At 40.3% G+C, this 15,877-nt stretch overlaps 1 long non-coding RNA gene across 3 annotated transcripts in view; it reads left to right on the top strand.

Moving 5' to 3' along the window:
* Positions 1 to 13,039, top strand: part of LOC130153162 (uncharacterized) — a 56,300-nt gene extending 43,261 nt beyond the window's left edge. Inside the window, exons 4-6 of one of the 3 annotated variants that reach the window (XR_008823249.1) lie at positions 9,528 to 9,680; positions 9,797 to 9,945; positions 11,385 to 13,039. This is a non-coding gene — a long non-coding RNA (uncharacterized LOC130153162). Of the gene's footprint in view, positions 1 to 9,527; positions 9,681 to 9,796 lie in introns of all 3 variants that reach the window. The other 2 variants (XR_008823248.1, XR_008823250.1) reach the window with 2 other exon arrangements.
* Positions 13,040 to 15,877: the final 2,838 nt, after the last annotated feature.

Raw genomic sequence — 15,877 nt, 5'->3', positions numbered from 1 at the left:
TCCGCAATGTTTGACATTCTCAGAACATATCTTTCCCTCACAGGCAGCATAGAAAATAAGATGTCCCACCTGAAACTTAGTATTGAAATAGAAATTTTCTTTCTCCGTATAGGAACACAAGTTCAAACCTGCCCAATCCCAAGTAAAGATGTGAATCCAGTTCTTCTTTCAATGTACCCCAAGTTTCAGGATATTCATTGGAATCTCAGCATCTCCTGTAGAAGTTCTTTCACTTGCCATAAAATACTGAAATGGGGACTGACAAACAACAGGGTCTTCCAAACAAGTCTTCCAACAACCACTCTAGAGAGTAATAGTCTTGACTTGCTGAATCTTGTGAAATCAAACTAGAGAGGCAGAGATTTAGCCAGTGACTACAAAACTTTTTGGGGCAGGATACTGTCTCCTGAGCAGTACAACTAACTTTGTATGGAGTTAAGCAAAAGGAAAAAAAATGTATTTATTTTGGTGTCTCACCAACCATATGTGTGTTTTAAGTATTAGCTGTTAAGTGTAAGTGAGGCACTGGTGCCCATCTTTCCTTTAGAAGAGAGGTCAAAGCTATGAAGCTGAATGGGATATTTCCCTGAACCCTGAAGTTAGATGCTTGGGTCTGGAAAAAATAGTTCAAGAAACCATGCTTAGAAAGATTCCTGGTTAATTTTCTGATTTGTGTGAATTCCATCAGTATTCTGCCTTTCTATACGATAGCCTGAAAGTTACCCTGAGCTTTCAATAGGCTTATATTAAAAAAAAAATTAAGATCCCACAATCACTGTATATGACATATAGGTCACTAAGTATAATTCTAAAGACAGAGCTGTGCAAACAGTGTTTCCCAACATTTGCATTTACCGATGCAAACCATAGGTAAAGAAAGAAAGAAAAAAAACAATCAAAATCCTGATTTTGTTTTTCCACAGTGCAGAGCATGATTTCTTGCTATTTCATTTGGTTCAAGCTTGGTTGCTTTTGTTATTCAAAGGTGCTGGACAAGCTCAGCAGCCAAAGAACATGGGAAGAAGTTAGTTTTGCAATTCTTATTTGACCTGAAAAAGAACTGAACCTGATATCTGATGGAGAATATTTGTTTTAAAGACAATTTTTTTTAAAGCACAAAATCCTCACCAAGTGTAAGGCAGCATAGCCCCTCTGCAGTAATTGTGCATTTGTGCCATCTGAGACTACTGACTTTTGTGCTTTTTTTCTGGGCTTCACCCCTCCCCACCTTCTATCATGAAGGCTGCATTGCTACAAGTGTCAGTTAAGACCCCATGAGATACAGGATGTCTCATTACATTTAAAATCCAGTTTAATCTTAGAATATAGATGGAGGATGAACCCAAAGGTTTTTTTGCTTCTTTTAAATTCACTAGGGGACTGCATAATTCCACAAACATTTGAACAATGATGATCTATAAAAGGACAAGGAGGGGAACCCAACCTTTTTTTGCTTTAATTCCTCTACTTCCGAGCACTGTTTTGAGATATCGAGGCTTAAAGTGAGAAACATACATCAAGATTTATTTGCATTTAAACTGCACTGATTTTTCCATGTCAAATCTGACAAAGCTGAGGGCACGAGAAGAGCAATATTTCACACAAAATACTCATAGCTTCCCAAATTTACTAACAGCTCTGAGGAATTCTAAATGACTGGGTCTTGTTTAGCCCATGGAGACACAAACTCATCAATTCTGCTGTCATACATGGTACATCATTTTCTTCAGCTTCTACAAACACACCTGCTTTAATCAGGATCCTTCCCTCTCGAACAGGAGATTTTTGTTATCTCTTGGATATGCAGCTAATACACACTCTGTGTCCCCCTCCCCCCTTAAAAGCAGTATTAGTTCTCTGTCTCAAAGAAATGGTTAAATCAAAACTGTCTATCCTAAGCAGCAAATAGAATAGCAGAAGCTCTTTGTTTTCAAACTAATTTGCACTAGTAAAGTCAACCGTTCCTTTCTCTGGTGTCTTAATTAAAAGTCTTAATCCCTCTGATTTCACACTAGAAAAATGAGGAATGTGGTAGTGGGACATGAGCATATTTATTTTACACAGGCACACATGATTTAGAAAGTCCATTTTACACACAGTATTAGTGTTAGTGGCATATGTTCTTGCTAATGATAATTCCAGCCTTTTGCTGGAATATTTAACCGTACTCAAATATAGTTTTAGATCGAGGATCCAAAGTCCCCTGCCCAAACACATTGGCCTGGGTTATGATCTGGATCTGTAGCCTAATTTCATAGCTACAAACAGCCTGTTGATACCTTAACCACTTTAACAAATCCATAGATGACAGTACTGAGCTGCACATAGCACCTGCCACTGGTAGACTTCCATAATCATCACCCTTAAAGGGAAAACTTCTCAAAATGAGCCAGAAAAGAAATTTTGTAAGACACTTACTACATTTTAGCAGAGAGTAATGCTCCATATTTGCATCACACTGTACATTGTAATATGATTAATGTTCTTTTATATCCAGTGTCTGAACATAGTTTCATGTAACAAGGTTTCCTGAATGTTTTTCGTCTCATTACTACATATTTCAACCCCAGCTAGAGAAACATTTAGATAATGACCCTTAGTCAAAAGTCTTTGTATTCTTCTGCAGGATTACGTCTATTAGACTCTGTTAATCTAAACCTGAATGTGTAATTACAGTTCTGTGGAGTAGGGAGCAGATGCTTCTGCCCCAGCAAAATCCTGCTCAACCTTTAGAACATGCTAATGTACACCAATTTATAGACAGATCAAAATGTGTTATGTGGGATCACCAGACAATTAGCTCGCAGCATGAAATAAATGTAGAGTTAAAAAGGTGTTTGAAAATGTTTTTTGCCCGTAAGTACATAAATCATGGTTATCTGAAATGAAAATGAGGGGGAGAAAGAAAGAAAGAAGTCTATAAATTTAAGAATATACACATAAAAAAACTAGAACACTATAAGAACCAGAGGACCTACCATCAAACCTACTTCAGTTGTAACCTTCTCCTGGTTTCTCCAGTCACTGCAATTACCAGGAAGAAAACTATGCTTAGTGTATACTTCTGCTTTATGGCACACAACACCCTCCTGAAGGCATTTTTTGGATTATGAGATGAGGCATGTGGCAGCACTGCTTCCAACAGCTTTTGGCAAGTTTAACATACTCCTTTCTAGAAAATGTGCTCATGACCACACTGTCATCTTTTAGGTATAATCCAGAGCATAGGGAGGCTGCCTTTATCACTTTGCTAAGGGTAGCCAGTGTTTACCAGGCATAGATCCATTTCCAGAATTTGCTCATTAAGGCCACTTCATGCCTGAATTCAAAGACTAAAAGCTACTCCACACTTATCAGAAGCTCTCCTTAAACTGATACAATTGAATGCTAGTCAAGGGCTTTCATAGATATACACTGTTAAAAAATCAAGAATAGTTAAATGAAGTGTAGAAGAGATACAAATTCAATTCATTCAGAAATGAAGTGCTGAAAAAGTACCTATTAAAGCAGCTAAGTAATGCAAATGCCTAGAGAGTATGTTAGCAGACACCCCAATCTGACTTTACTCTCACTGAATGTTCACTGTTGCAGAAGAATCATTTTCCTTTTGTCAAGTCAGAAGTTTCTGTATAAAATGTCATCTAAATTAAACACTGCAAAAGAAATGTCACCGACAGCTTTTAAAGACAAAATGCATGGGAATCCTCCGGGTTGATTCTTATGCTGAGAGGTGGGGAGAGAAAGAGACTGTGGCAGGGATCAAAGAGAGGTTTAATACAGCATTGTATGTCTTCAGTGGTTACTCAGTTTTAACTACACTTTTGCAAGATTCTGCAATATAAATTTAATTTCCCAAGAAAAGCCTGTTTTTCTAACTGGTTCATGATTACCAAAGGAAGAGGTGTCTAAGCCCACAAACAGATGTTGCTCAACTGCCTCAGCTTTTTGTTTGATACAGAAAAATAGAAGTGTGACTCAATAGTTATATCCTATGGAATTAATAAGAGGATTTTATATAGATGCTTTAAAACTACAAAACTGAAGAAAGCAGCAAAATACAGCACTCAGAAAGCTGAAGGTTTTTTTAAGTTGTCAATTAATAGGAAGAGCGGCTGGTGAGACCATTTTCAGCTTGTCTAGCAATATTTGCAACTATTTAGAAAGGAAAAGCAGGTGAAGAATGCATGGGGGAGAGGTTATAAAAGTTACAGCTGTATTAAAGTCCTTCATCCAATTAAGCATATAAACTGGTGTTGCAGGTTTTACCTGCAAAAGTTTGTTTAATATCAAGAGATCAAAAAGAATGTTATTGTGAAGTAACTCTCCCCACCACCACCCCAAAACATGACTATTTCTCTGCAAAACTGAGCAGTCTTGTACAATTTTCTTAGCTGTCATTTCAGCTCAGAAGGAATGAGTTTGCTCTCTCCCTTCTGACACTCTCCTAGTCTCAGCTATTCAAACTTCTGAAAAGCAACTAGATAAAATGAACAAAGTGCAAACAAAACATGGCACCCACTCCTCCTTCGTCCTACAAATTAGTACATGCCAGGATCCACCATCCCAAACACCTGCCCTACATATTTTTTCAGAAGCCGCTTAGTACTACCCGTCATCCAAAGCCACAGAGAAATCGCTCAAAAACTTGTTCTGCTTGACCTCCTTGAATCAGTTCCTCTCATATTATCTGCTGCCTCTTGCTAAATTATTTGACCTAAGCTTTTGAACCGGTCACTTAGCATTTTGTCCTTATGGTATTTTTGATAAGGATTTCCTCTCTGTCTTGAAAATGAATTAATAAAGTTGTGACCAAGTTTCATTCCTAATCTATTAAATCCTTCTTTCTTTTCTTCTAGGGGACTTGGATACAAGCAGAAACTAGTCCATCCTGAGCTTAAAACTTACATATACCCCCTGAGATAGATTCTTTTTTCCCCTTCCAGTTATTCAAAGCTGTATTCAAATCTTATATTTCCAGCTTCAGTTTTAATTTGGATTGACAATAACAATCTTTCCTGAGTTCTTTGACCTTTCCCCTCCAGGAACTTATCCTAGTTATCTCCCAGGGAATACAAGGGACAGGCCATTACAGAGCTGGGACAAAGTGCTCCATTAGAGTTCAGTGCCTGAATCAGCAGTATGCCAGCTTAACGAGCTGACACAAATTATTGTGCCTTTCTGGAAACAAGTGGACTTCTTGTCTCAGGAGACCAATATGAAGTGACATATTGAGGCAAGCACTGGCATTTCCATCATCACTGTTGCCAGGGCTTAAGCTTAAGGACAAGCCTACCGCTGATCTAAACAGCATGCAGCATCAGTACATAAAGCCATAAGAAAATTGCCAGGTCATAGCAGTGAGGCATCACTTTGACTCTCTGAGAGCCGTGGGTTAAAATGACTCAAGGAAGCTTTAAAAAGAAATTGCATTTGTTACATAAACCTTTATATGGGGCTCTGTGTCTTCTCCCAGCACAGGGCTGGCAGCAGGAATAAAGCCTGGGAAATGGATACCAGGAAACAAAAAAGGAAACCCAGTCATTTTCACCATTTTCATGCCTGCTTGCCTTCTTCCCACCCCCTCCACACCTACTTCTGTACATATCTTGGTCCAAGTAGAGCTATGGTAACAGAGAAAGAAACATATATTTCTGGATTAATAACCCTGTCCCACCATTTCAATCCAGTGTCTAATACTAACCTACTAGACACTGAGAACCTGGTACAACATCCTATGGGTATCCCATTGAGCACAAGCTGTTGTATCAGGTCTAACATAAAAGGAAGTTCACTTCAGTGTGACAGCAATGGGAGATATCAATGTGCTGCAGGTATTCAGGTTACCTTAAGGGCTCTATGACCTCCTTGTGCCAAAATCTCCCTTTAAAGTAAAGCAGCTTTGTAGACAAATAGGCAGTTTGTATCAGTTTGACCCACTTTGGGTTTATGCCAGTGTGCCTCCACTAGTAGGACAGAACATAGAGAAATGGAAGGAAGAGATGGAAAACTTACCAAAACATGACCTAATTTATTTTTTTAACATTGACTCTGAAATGGTTTTAAGGTTATTCCTTTTTCCTCTACCCTTATTGTCCCACCTTACTTCACACAGAGAAACACACAACACCAGAACACAGAGGTTCTGCCTGACAGCTCACTGTGCACAGCCACACCAATAAATAAAAAAATCCCTGCAGCCCAACAAACAGCAGTCAACTAAGGTGACTGGAGTAGAGAAGCACTCTTACTGCAAAGAAATACATATTATTACTAGCTTTGAGTAATGCCTTTGTGGCTTGCAACAAGTGTGGTCCCCATTGTGCAACACTTTGCCCCCAGCAGCATCTTTGGTCTCCTACCTTCCTCATTTTTGGTCATTTGGCGAGACATGAGCAAGGAGGATGCTGATCCACTGAGCAATGGGGCAACTGAACAATTTTTACTCATCATCTCTGTCTTTGGCCATTTCAGTTCTCAATAGATGCTGCCAGCAGACAAGAAGGCAATTTGAGAAGTAAGCTACAGCCTGTCTTGGGTAAACACAGGAAAAGAACGCTACGTTTTAGGAGTCCAGTCTGAATTCAACTCAGAGCAAAAACGTATTTCACTGCAGTCTACTGCAGTTCATTCTGGTACCACAAACCCTCCTGGAACAGGCCACTGTCCTCCTGGTGTACTCCTGTTCATGCCTGCGTGGCTTTTGTTCTGTAGCTAGTGGGAAGTTAGTCTTTTGCTAAATAGCAAAATTATTCTGTGCTGTTCTCCTCGGTCCCTGCTGTCTCACTAGGTGGTGGCTCTCCAGCACTTCTCTCAAAGCATAAGACAGTAATTCCTCATTTTAAATTATGTTTGTCTCAGTTTTTTAAGTGTGGTTGTTACTGTACTGTGAGCATACATAATACTTCGCAGACTAGGGGAAAAGAATTGTCTGTCCTGTCTGGCATATATCAAAAAATTCAAAGTGTGCTAAACAGAATACCTGTTGAAACAAGGGAAGACAGAGCTGTACTTGATTTCAGTTCAGCTTTTCCTCATACCTGCAGCTGCACAATGCTGCAATTCAGCTGTATCCCACTGTGCAAAGAAAGGATTTACTGACACAGAACAACTGAGTATTCAATATCTGCACATCACCTGGTCTTAAATAACCCAGCTGGGGTATCAGAAGCAGCTTACATCTGTTAGCTCAGCACTCTACACAGACCATTGTACTCTGCTTAGCAGGCAGAGCACAGCACAGCACTAGCACAGCTATGCTGCTGGTACCAGCACAGGTAGCTCTGCTTGACCCCTCACTGTGCTATACCTAACATGCTTCAGTCACAAAGTTTGATGCATAATGGAATTAACCAGGCGTAAGTGAAGCTCAGATGGTTATACTGGTCCAGGACTGGCATCACAGGAGAAAGTGAGGATTGTTAAGATCTGATAGCGCCCGTCAGAAAGTGTTTCTGTAATACACTTCATGGGAATTCACTGATTTGCAGAGGGTTTTTTTGGTGAGGAAGGCTGAGTTTCAACATTTTTAAAATTTACATCTTGAAAGCATTTCAAAGTCATCTAAACACTTTGTTTTGACATTTTTAAAAAATGAAGAATTGTCTTGCTTTGGTTCAGAATGATTGCTTTAAAATTGAAGCAGTTAAAGTCTAAATAAAATATTTGCCTTCAGCTGATACTTTGCTTATCAACATTTTTATTCAAAAAATTCAAACGGGTCTAAAGTTTGATACAGGAATATCTAATACAGTAATATCTCAAATCCCTGGCTTTCTCAACCTGTAATATCCAACCCAGTTCTGCTTGTCAGCAAAGAAATCAGATGCAGAAACTTTGCTGAATCACTTGTGCTCTGTGGAAGGATCCAGGCTCTCACATTCACACCGAAGCGAGAGCACAGCAAGCGTAAGAGAGGTTCCAACACCATTGTTACCCTGCTTCAACGGAGACAACTTGAAAGTTGAGGCTTAAAGTGTCATAAGGATTGAAAAGTAGTGGTAGGTGAAAGGATCAAAAGAAGCAATTATATATTGGAGTAAGGGTAGGTGAGAGGAGCACATGAAAGAAAGTTTAAGCTGAAGCTCTGTGTCATTGCCCAAGGTAAGAGCTGCTCCTGTCCATGTGCTGTTTGAGAAAGGAAGACCTTACACCACAGGATCATGCTTGACATGACGCAGGATTACAACATCTTCATTTAATGTATTTCCTAGTCTGAACAATATTCAAAAGGAGCACATCTCACAAGAAAGCATCCATAAATCCAAATACTATTCTTAGCAATTTCCTTCAACCTTCAGTAAATTTAGTGCTGGGTAAAAGGCAGCCAAACTGACAGCCCTGAGAAATGAAGCCTTTAGTTATCCCAGAAATGCCAGAGAAGGTGTAATCGCAGACTTCCTACATTGCTTTGGTCATCTCGATGGAGGATATCCAGGGCTGAAGAAGAAATTCCAGACCAAGGTCTCTGTCTGCAGCATCTGTCATCAAATGCCTAGCGAGCCTGCTTTTTGTTTTCATGGAGATTCTTCTCCACTAGAAACTGAACAGAATTATTTTAGCAAATCCTCCAGAGACCCATTAGACAGGAATAAGCTTAATTAAGTGCTAGTCAATCCAGATGCAAACCGGTAAGGGAATCTGCAAAGCGCAGATCATCAGACATATCACATTCAATGAACAGAAATCCTTCCTCTGTCTTCTTGCTCTATTTTCTGAGCCCTCAAGGGAGTTCTTGGTGACACCCATACTCACCAGTACTGAAGAAATTATATTAGATGCCTTTTTTATTTTGAGGTAGAAACATGCCGGCATGACGTTGTATGCAATGAGACCAGCAAAGCTCTTACAGACCCTGTGGCAAGACAAGGGTCACTAATGGGCAGACAGAATAGGTTTGTGCATGTCCCCTCTGCTTGTGAAAGATACACGTGGTTTCTGGATGAACAATTAATGCTGCACTGGGTGCTACTCACATCTAATAGTAACCCTTTTGAGAGTTTTCTTCTGTTTTCCACTCCTCAGTTTGAGCCAGTCTCTCTCACATTGGCAGCATTTTCATCATGAAACATTTATTCATTTAAAGTTCTTAGTCATCTAGATACACTTCCTTTTTCATTTGCATACATAGCTTCCAACTTGTTAGCTTCCATGTGTAACCTGACCTGTCATACATGGCAGAAATTGCAGAAATCGGGCCTGATTGTTACCAGGCCTTGTAGAGATCTCTCCCTGCAATGCCTTGTAGATACTTTGTGTTTCGAGAAGCCTACCCTGGAAAGACATGCTAAAACCAGACTTCATCCAAAGAAATTCAGCTTTAATCTTGCTGTGCCTTGGGTCCCCAGATAAGCAGAGGAGCACTATCTCACTTTTACAGATAGGGTTTTATGGGAATAAATACCACATTACTTAAAAACTATCTTGATTCTGTAGCATTCAGAGAATGCTAAATGTACATAGCCTAAACCAAACCAATGCACACATACATCTAACTTCCTATTTTTTTCCTTGTCACTTCTTTACAAAAGTTTATTCTGGATTTATGATGGCAACATTGACATACCAATCCATCATGGCATGCTACCAAAGTCCAAGCACCTATAAGAAGTAGGAGTTTGAGCAGTAAATATCTTGCCAATACAGCTTTGATAGAAGTTCACACTCTCTCCCTCTACAAGCAGGTAAGTGACAGGCACTGGCTATGATGCAGAGAGCAAAGTTTGTGAAGAGCAACAAGGTAGCTTTTAGGTCCCAGATTCCTTCATCACTTGCATGACTTGTATTTTCTGTTTTCTAGAAGTGCCTTAAAAGAAAACAAGCAGTGGATGGAAATTCATTTTGGAAGTTACCCGAGCTCTGAGATCCCGAGCTCATCAGTCAGCACAGCTCTATACAGGCAGAGAATCTCACACCAATGTTTCAACTATGACCGGCCATCCTGAACTGGTAACAAGGTTTAATGAAAGCTCATGCCCTCCTTCCCTGAAAAGACTTTCAGATTCTGCTTTTCAGATCATAAATTTCACATGCAGGCCATCAATGGACTAAATTTCTCCCCCTTTTTGGTTCACCTTGTAGGACAGAAGAAGATCTTGCAGCAGAACCAACAGTAGAACCACTGAAGTCACTCAGTGACCAAAGTTACATGTTAAACCATGTACTTCTCATCCTATTATAAACCTTTTATGCCCATGTCCCACCTCAAGTTCAGATCACACACTATGAAGTGAACTTAGTTCTTTGATTATTTGCTGTACCTGGGAGGAATTTTCCCTTCTCAGCCCAATTCCACCATCAAGAAGGGCCGAAACTTTACCTGCAGATCATACTGCAATTTTGTGAGGCTTTTATCTTCCTGGGGTTTTTTTGCCACAATGAGCTTAATCTCATGTTGGAGCACAAAACCTGTCTTTTCTGATGGAGAAAAACAATGGGAGGTTATGAAATGATTCTGTAATTGACTGACTGCACATGCACAGGGGAATTATAAGCAGTCGTTAAGATGCTAAAACAGGAAAAATGCATCATGAAGAATTCACACTAGTTTACCTGGATATTTTCACATAGGATTTTAAATAGATCTTATTGCTTATTCCCAGATAAGGTTACCACCATACTGCCACAGAATACCTTGTATTCCTGTGTGGACTTTCTACCATTTCTATAATTCTGTTACTTTTTTTTTTTTTCTGTTAAGCCGCATCAGCTAAGGGCAGTGCCTTGATAAGAGGTCTTGGGGGTGATGGTCAGGAGACTAGGTACATAGCAATGACTGATCACAGCATGTTTTCTCTTTTCCGTAGTCCTGGAGCAACAACACTTAAAGAACTTACATTGTTAAAGACACATGTGATACACCTCATGATCTTGAACACTTGCAGTTTTCCACACAGAGGCGTTATAATCACCTGGTTTAGCAATTCTGTGCAGCATCTTTGCAGGATGTTTTAATCCTGATTTGTACCTAAACTTGTGCAATGTTTCTATAGACTATTATAAATTGGCTGTACTCTCTAACTGCTGTATTTCAGTGGCTACAGAAGCGATCTCTCTGGAGCTCTTGCAGGAGAAGTACTGTATTTATCATATTTAGCTAACTACCTGCCTTCCAAACTGTCATACTCAGATGCCTCTCTACCTTTGGCGCATTTTCCCCTTCATATTACTGTTTCGATTAAGGAGCTATTATTATGCAGGCATACAGATTGGGACCCAACATACAGAAAATAATTAATTACCTGTAGCCACACAGACAGGGAGCTTGAATCAACATTTTTAGTTTCCAGCAAAGCACCTCAAAATTCTTCAGCGATTCAGTAACAGTCAAGTAAAGATTTTATAACAATGTGGACAACTAAAACACTTGCATTCTGTTTCAACTGCAGGGAACCTGGAGATCTCTGTTGCATTTATTTCTGTGTGAAACAAAGCAGCACATCAAGTGTTCTGAAGAATTGTTACTTCTTTCCAAAATTGTCCAAGTTGCCTAGTGTTTGCAAATATGCCTGCAATTACTCTTGAGACTGGGCAGAAACAAGCAATAGTATTGTAAGCTCACTCAGAGAAGCTTAGAAACAGAATGGACAGGTAAATTTAGCATACTGTATTGTTTGCACTGGACTTGATGTCCAAATTTCAAAGAACAACAAGAAACAGCACACCTCCTGCTAGAAGGCCCTAACTCAGGTTGCTGATTATAAAGATATGAGAGAGCCAGAGAGTAGGCTGGCTGAGTTTTCTCCCACCTTTGGATATTAGATATCACTGAGGTGGAACCAAAAGAAAGAAAATAGAAGTTTGGCAGGGAAATAACTTGTGTTGAAAGTACCTGTGTTTCAGTATCCCACTGCATCTGACTTTGAGCTGACAGTGTTTGAGATCTCTCTTGTGTGACTATGCAATGCAGTGGTCTGAATGCCCCATTTTTTTGTCAGCAGCATTCAGACTGTAGTCTGCATCCATTGCTCACACAGCCTGTTTCTGCATCAGGTGTCCAAGTCTACCAAACCTAATGAGTATGTTTAGGCTAAGCCACACAGACTGAGTATTTGAGCATAAGGGTGCTGTGGCACACACTTTCCAACGAGGCTGGGTGGCCATAAACTAACCTCAAGACACAGCTGAGCCCAAGCTGTGCAGTGGAGCACAGCAGACTAGATTGGTTAGGCCAAGAGCGATGTACTGTCCCTTTGCCACGCTGCCTCTAAGTCCCTTGTCTTGAACATGCCTCTGTCTCCATCACAATGAAACAGAAATGAAATTAATGCATTGATCCTAAATTGGTTTATGTAATTTGTTTTAGACATAGTATGTCATCTCCATATGAAGGGAATCATGTAAAGAATACATCATCTGTTCTTCTTCCCCAGACAAAAGACAGAGCCAAACTAGAAAGATACAAAAGAAAGCGCAAAGTGGAGCATACATGCAAAACAGACTGTTATTTGATAGTCTCTTCATCGTTCTGAAAGCCAGCATCTAATGCAGGCTTCTGGCACAAGCTGGATACCTGCTAAGAGTGGGCATATTGAATTATTCATGCTTTTGGTTATAAATAATGCACTGCCGGCATATATCTAATTTAAATAGACCCACAAACCCCAGCGGATTAGTCCCTGCATGCTGCCTAAAAGTAACAGATCATCTAGCCAAAGTCTCTTCGCTATTGCCTGCCCTCAGCAAGGCTCTTCTGGAGGATAACATTTTAAAGAATTTTTCTCTGATGTTTTGTTGATACAGCGATAATATTTTGTATGTAAGAGCTTAAGAGACTTCAGTAGTAGCACCGCACTATACCAGGACACTGCCTGCTTGGAACTGTTCCTGCATAATTTTCCTGTATGATCATCCCGTAATGACAGCACTGTTCTCGCTAACAATGGGACTGCACATCCCATACTGCAGACAGAGTTAAAGAGTTGGTAACCCTACCAAGGAAGGAAGCTATACCTCAGGACAATGGTTCTTAGACATTATTTAAACAACAAAAACAAAGCATGCACTTAGACCTTAAGTACCATGTTTCAATAAAAAGGCTATATCCCTTGCTTCTCTGTACTTGAATTTTGTACATCAGTATCTACCTCCTGAATCTTTGCTGTGACCAGCAAACAATAGGGTAGTACTAGCTCAACAACCCTCCTGTCCTCAGCATAAATCTTAATGTAGGCTACAATCAAGGGAAGTTGGGGTAACATTCATTTTGCAGTATCTCACAGGGAATCCAAGGAGGATTTGTACTTCTGAGATAACAAAAACCTTGTAGACTGCAAATTTACCAGCTTCTCTAGAAAAGATTTTTAAATTCTGACTGACAAAAACAGTCCTGTCTCACCTGAGCTCCCTTTGTGAGATCCTGAGAAGTACTGTCTATCCGAGGTTATGAACGCCCAGTATAAGCTCAGTTCTGGGCCAGACAATTGTCTCAGAACTGCATATTGCCCCCTGCCCTCCCCCCAGATCCACACCTCCAGTTCTAACACAACAATGCTCAACTACTATGCATTTTCACAGAGCACCCAAAAATCAGGCCATTGTCACACCAACTTTTAAAAGGACGTAGCAAGTGCGTATCTCCTCAGCTAGTGAGCCAGGTCTTGATACTGATAAATCTGGCTCTTGGTTTCTAAATAATGAATACTGAAGATCTCACCTAGTGTTTTCCCTATCAATCTGAAGAGGAATATTCTGATGAAATCAAAGTTCTGGTTTTACTGAAATCCAGTATTTTTAGGTGTAAATCCCTAAGGCTTCCTCCCACAAATTATTATTTTTTCACTTTGGCTTAAAAAAAAAAGGAGGGGGGCAGCAAGGTGAGAGAAATAGCATTTTAGCTTCCTCTGTCAAAATTTTTCTTTACCCAATGATTTCAGCACAGAATAGGACATAAAACATTACAAAAGTCATGTCTTGTTAGGCATTACTGACACAGTGATTACACAGCAGCTTAAATATTCTCCCCTTAATTCATAAGGGGAAGTGCTATTCAGTGTTGAAAATCTTTTATATTTAACATTCAAGTATTCCCTTTTTATGAGATTAGAAATTAAATTTGTTCAGCTGCCACAGAGTGAGAAGACAGTATCCTGGGCTACATTAGGAAGAACATTGCCAGGGGGTTAAGGAAGGTGGTCCCCTCTCTGCTCAGTACAGGTGAAGCCTTATCAGGAGGAGTGCTGCCTCTAGTTCCGAGTGCTCCAACACAAGACATGGACTTCTTGGGCAAGGTCCAGCAAAGGGGCAACGAAGACGTTAAAGGGACTGGGGCAGCTCATACAAGGAAAAGCTGAGAGAACTGGGACTCTTCAGCTTTGAGAAGGTTTGGGGCAGGAGGGGGAAGTCTATAAATGCCTAATGGGAGGGCTTAAAAAAGATAGAGCTGGACTTGTCTCAGTGATGCCATGTGAGAAGACAGGAGGCAATGGGCACCAAAACTGAAGCACAGGTGATTCCACGTGAACACAGAACAATTTCTTTACTGCAGAGGTGGTCAAACACTGAAGCAGATTGCCCAGAGAGGTTGTAAAGTCTCCATCCTTGGAGATATTTATGACCTGACTGCACACTGTCCTGGGCAACCTGCTCCAGCTGATTCTGCTCGAGTGGGAGGTTGGAGTAGACAGTATTAAGAGCTTTGTTCAAACCTCAACTATTCTGTGAAAAGAGAGAATGGTTAGTAAATACCCAAGGTGAGAAAATCTGGTCTTTGGCCATCAGAGATATGCCCATTAACACTGAATTGGGGATTTAGAAGTTTAAAGGAAAACCTCAGCTTTCAATTTAAAATGAACCAAAAAACAAGCAACCCCACAAACCCAGCAGTTCTTTGTAACCTTAACCTATAAAGTGGAAATTAAGGAAAGCCAATAGCCAGGTTGGTTTCCCGTTCTTCTTCTCATTGTAGTTAATGCCTATTGCAGGTTCCCAAGGCTGCTTCTGGGGACAGGCAGAAGCCTCTCTTGTCAGGAGGGCCCCAAATAGATTTGTTGCTAGAAGGAGAGGATCCACTGACTTTCCTCCATCAATATCAACTGAGTAAGTCTTGCTTCTGCAGCTGGCTTTTAGCCATGATTTCAGCTACGTTACAGGCTGCATAGCCTACCTCAAGAGACATGGAGACCTATTCCCAACACAAAGTTCAGCATTAATCTTTGAAACAGCTCCTGCATTTACCAAGAAGCAGCAATGCCCTCCTTGCTCTCGTAGCAAATTAGAGACATGGAACAGTCAATGTATGTACAACCGCTGTGTTCATTAGCATTGAATACTATGCATTCACAGCAATCTGATACTTTGCAATATAGTGGCATCAAGAACATCAGGGATCAATTTTTCCCTGAAGAAAAAGGATGAGGTAAACCTTATCAGCAGACAGTGGATTAATTTCTTATTGAATCACTATTAGCTGTGTCTGCTCCTTTTGTTACAGTCCTGAGAATTCTCAGCTGGCCTTTATCCGACTGGTCACACAGCACACCATGGGCCAGTGTTTAGGAGATGGAGGGGAGAAAAGCTGGCTTTGTGGGGCCTCTCCAAAGGCTAAGATCAGCCTTCAAAGGCAACACTGGCTAGAAAGTGGAATTATGCTGCAGAATTCTACTAAAGACATTTATGTCCTCAAAAAAACCCCAAAGTACACTCTAAAAGTAAAGCCATATAACTTGAAGAGGGGATTGGGGAGGAATCAGTGCAGGCTTCAGGAATGAATCCTACAATAAGTTCAGAAACAGTCCTCTCCAAACAGAAAAATCAAAGGTTCATGATGAAAAGTAGGGGGAAAAAAAAAAAAAAGAAAAAAAATGGCAAAAAAAACCCCCAACACCCACCACCACCACCACATTACTAATATCAAAGGCGTGAAGGTAGAAGGAAGTACTGA

This window comes from Falco biarmicus, chromosome 7, assembly GCF_023638135.1.
Source record: "Falco biarmicus isolate bFalBia1 chromosome 7, bFalBia1.pri, whole genome shotgun sequence".
NCBI classification, from domain to species: Eukaryota; Metazoa; Chordata; class Aves; order Falconiformes; family Falconidae; genus Falco; species Falco biarmicus.
Note: the sequence above shows the minus strand (reverse complement) of the source record. Positions and strands in the feature narration are given on the sequence as shown.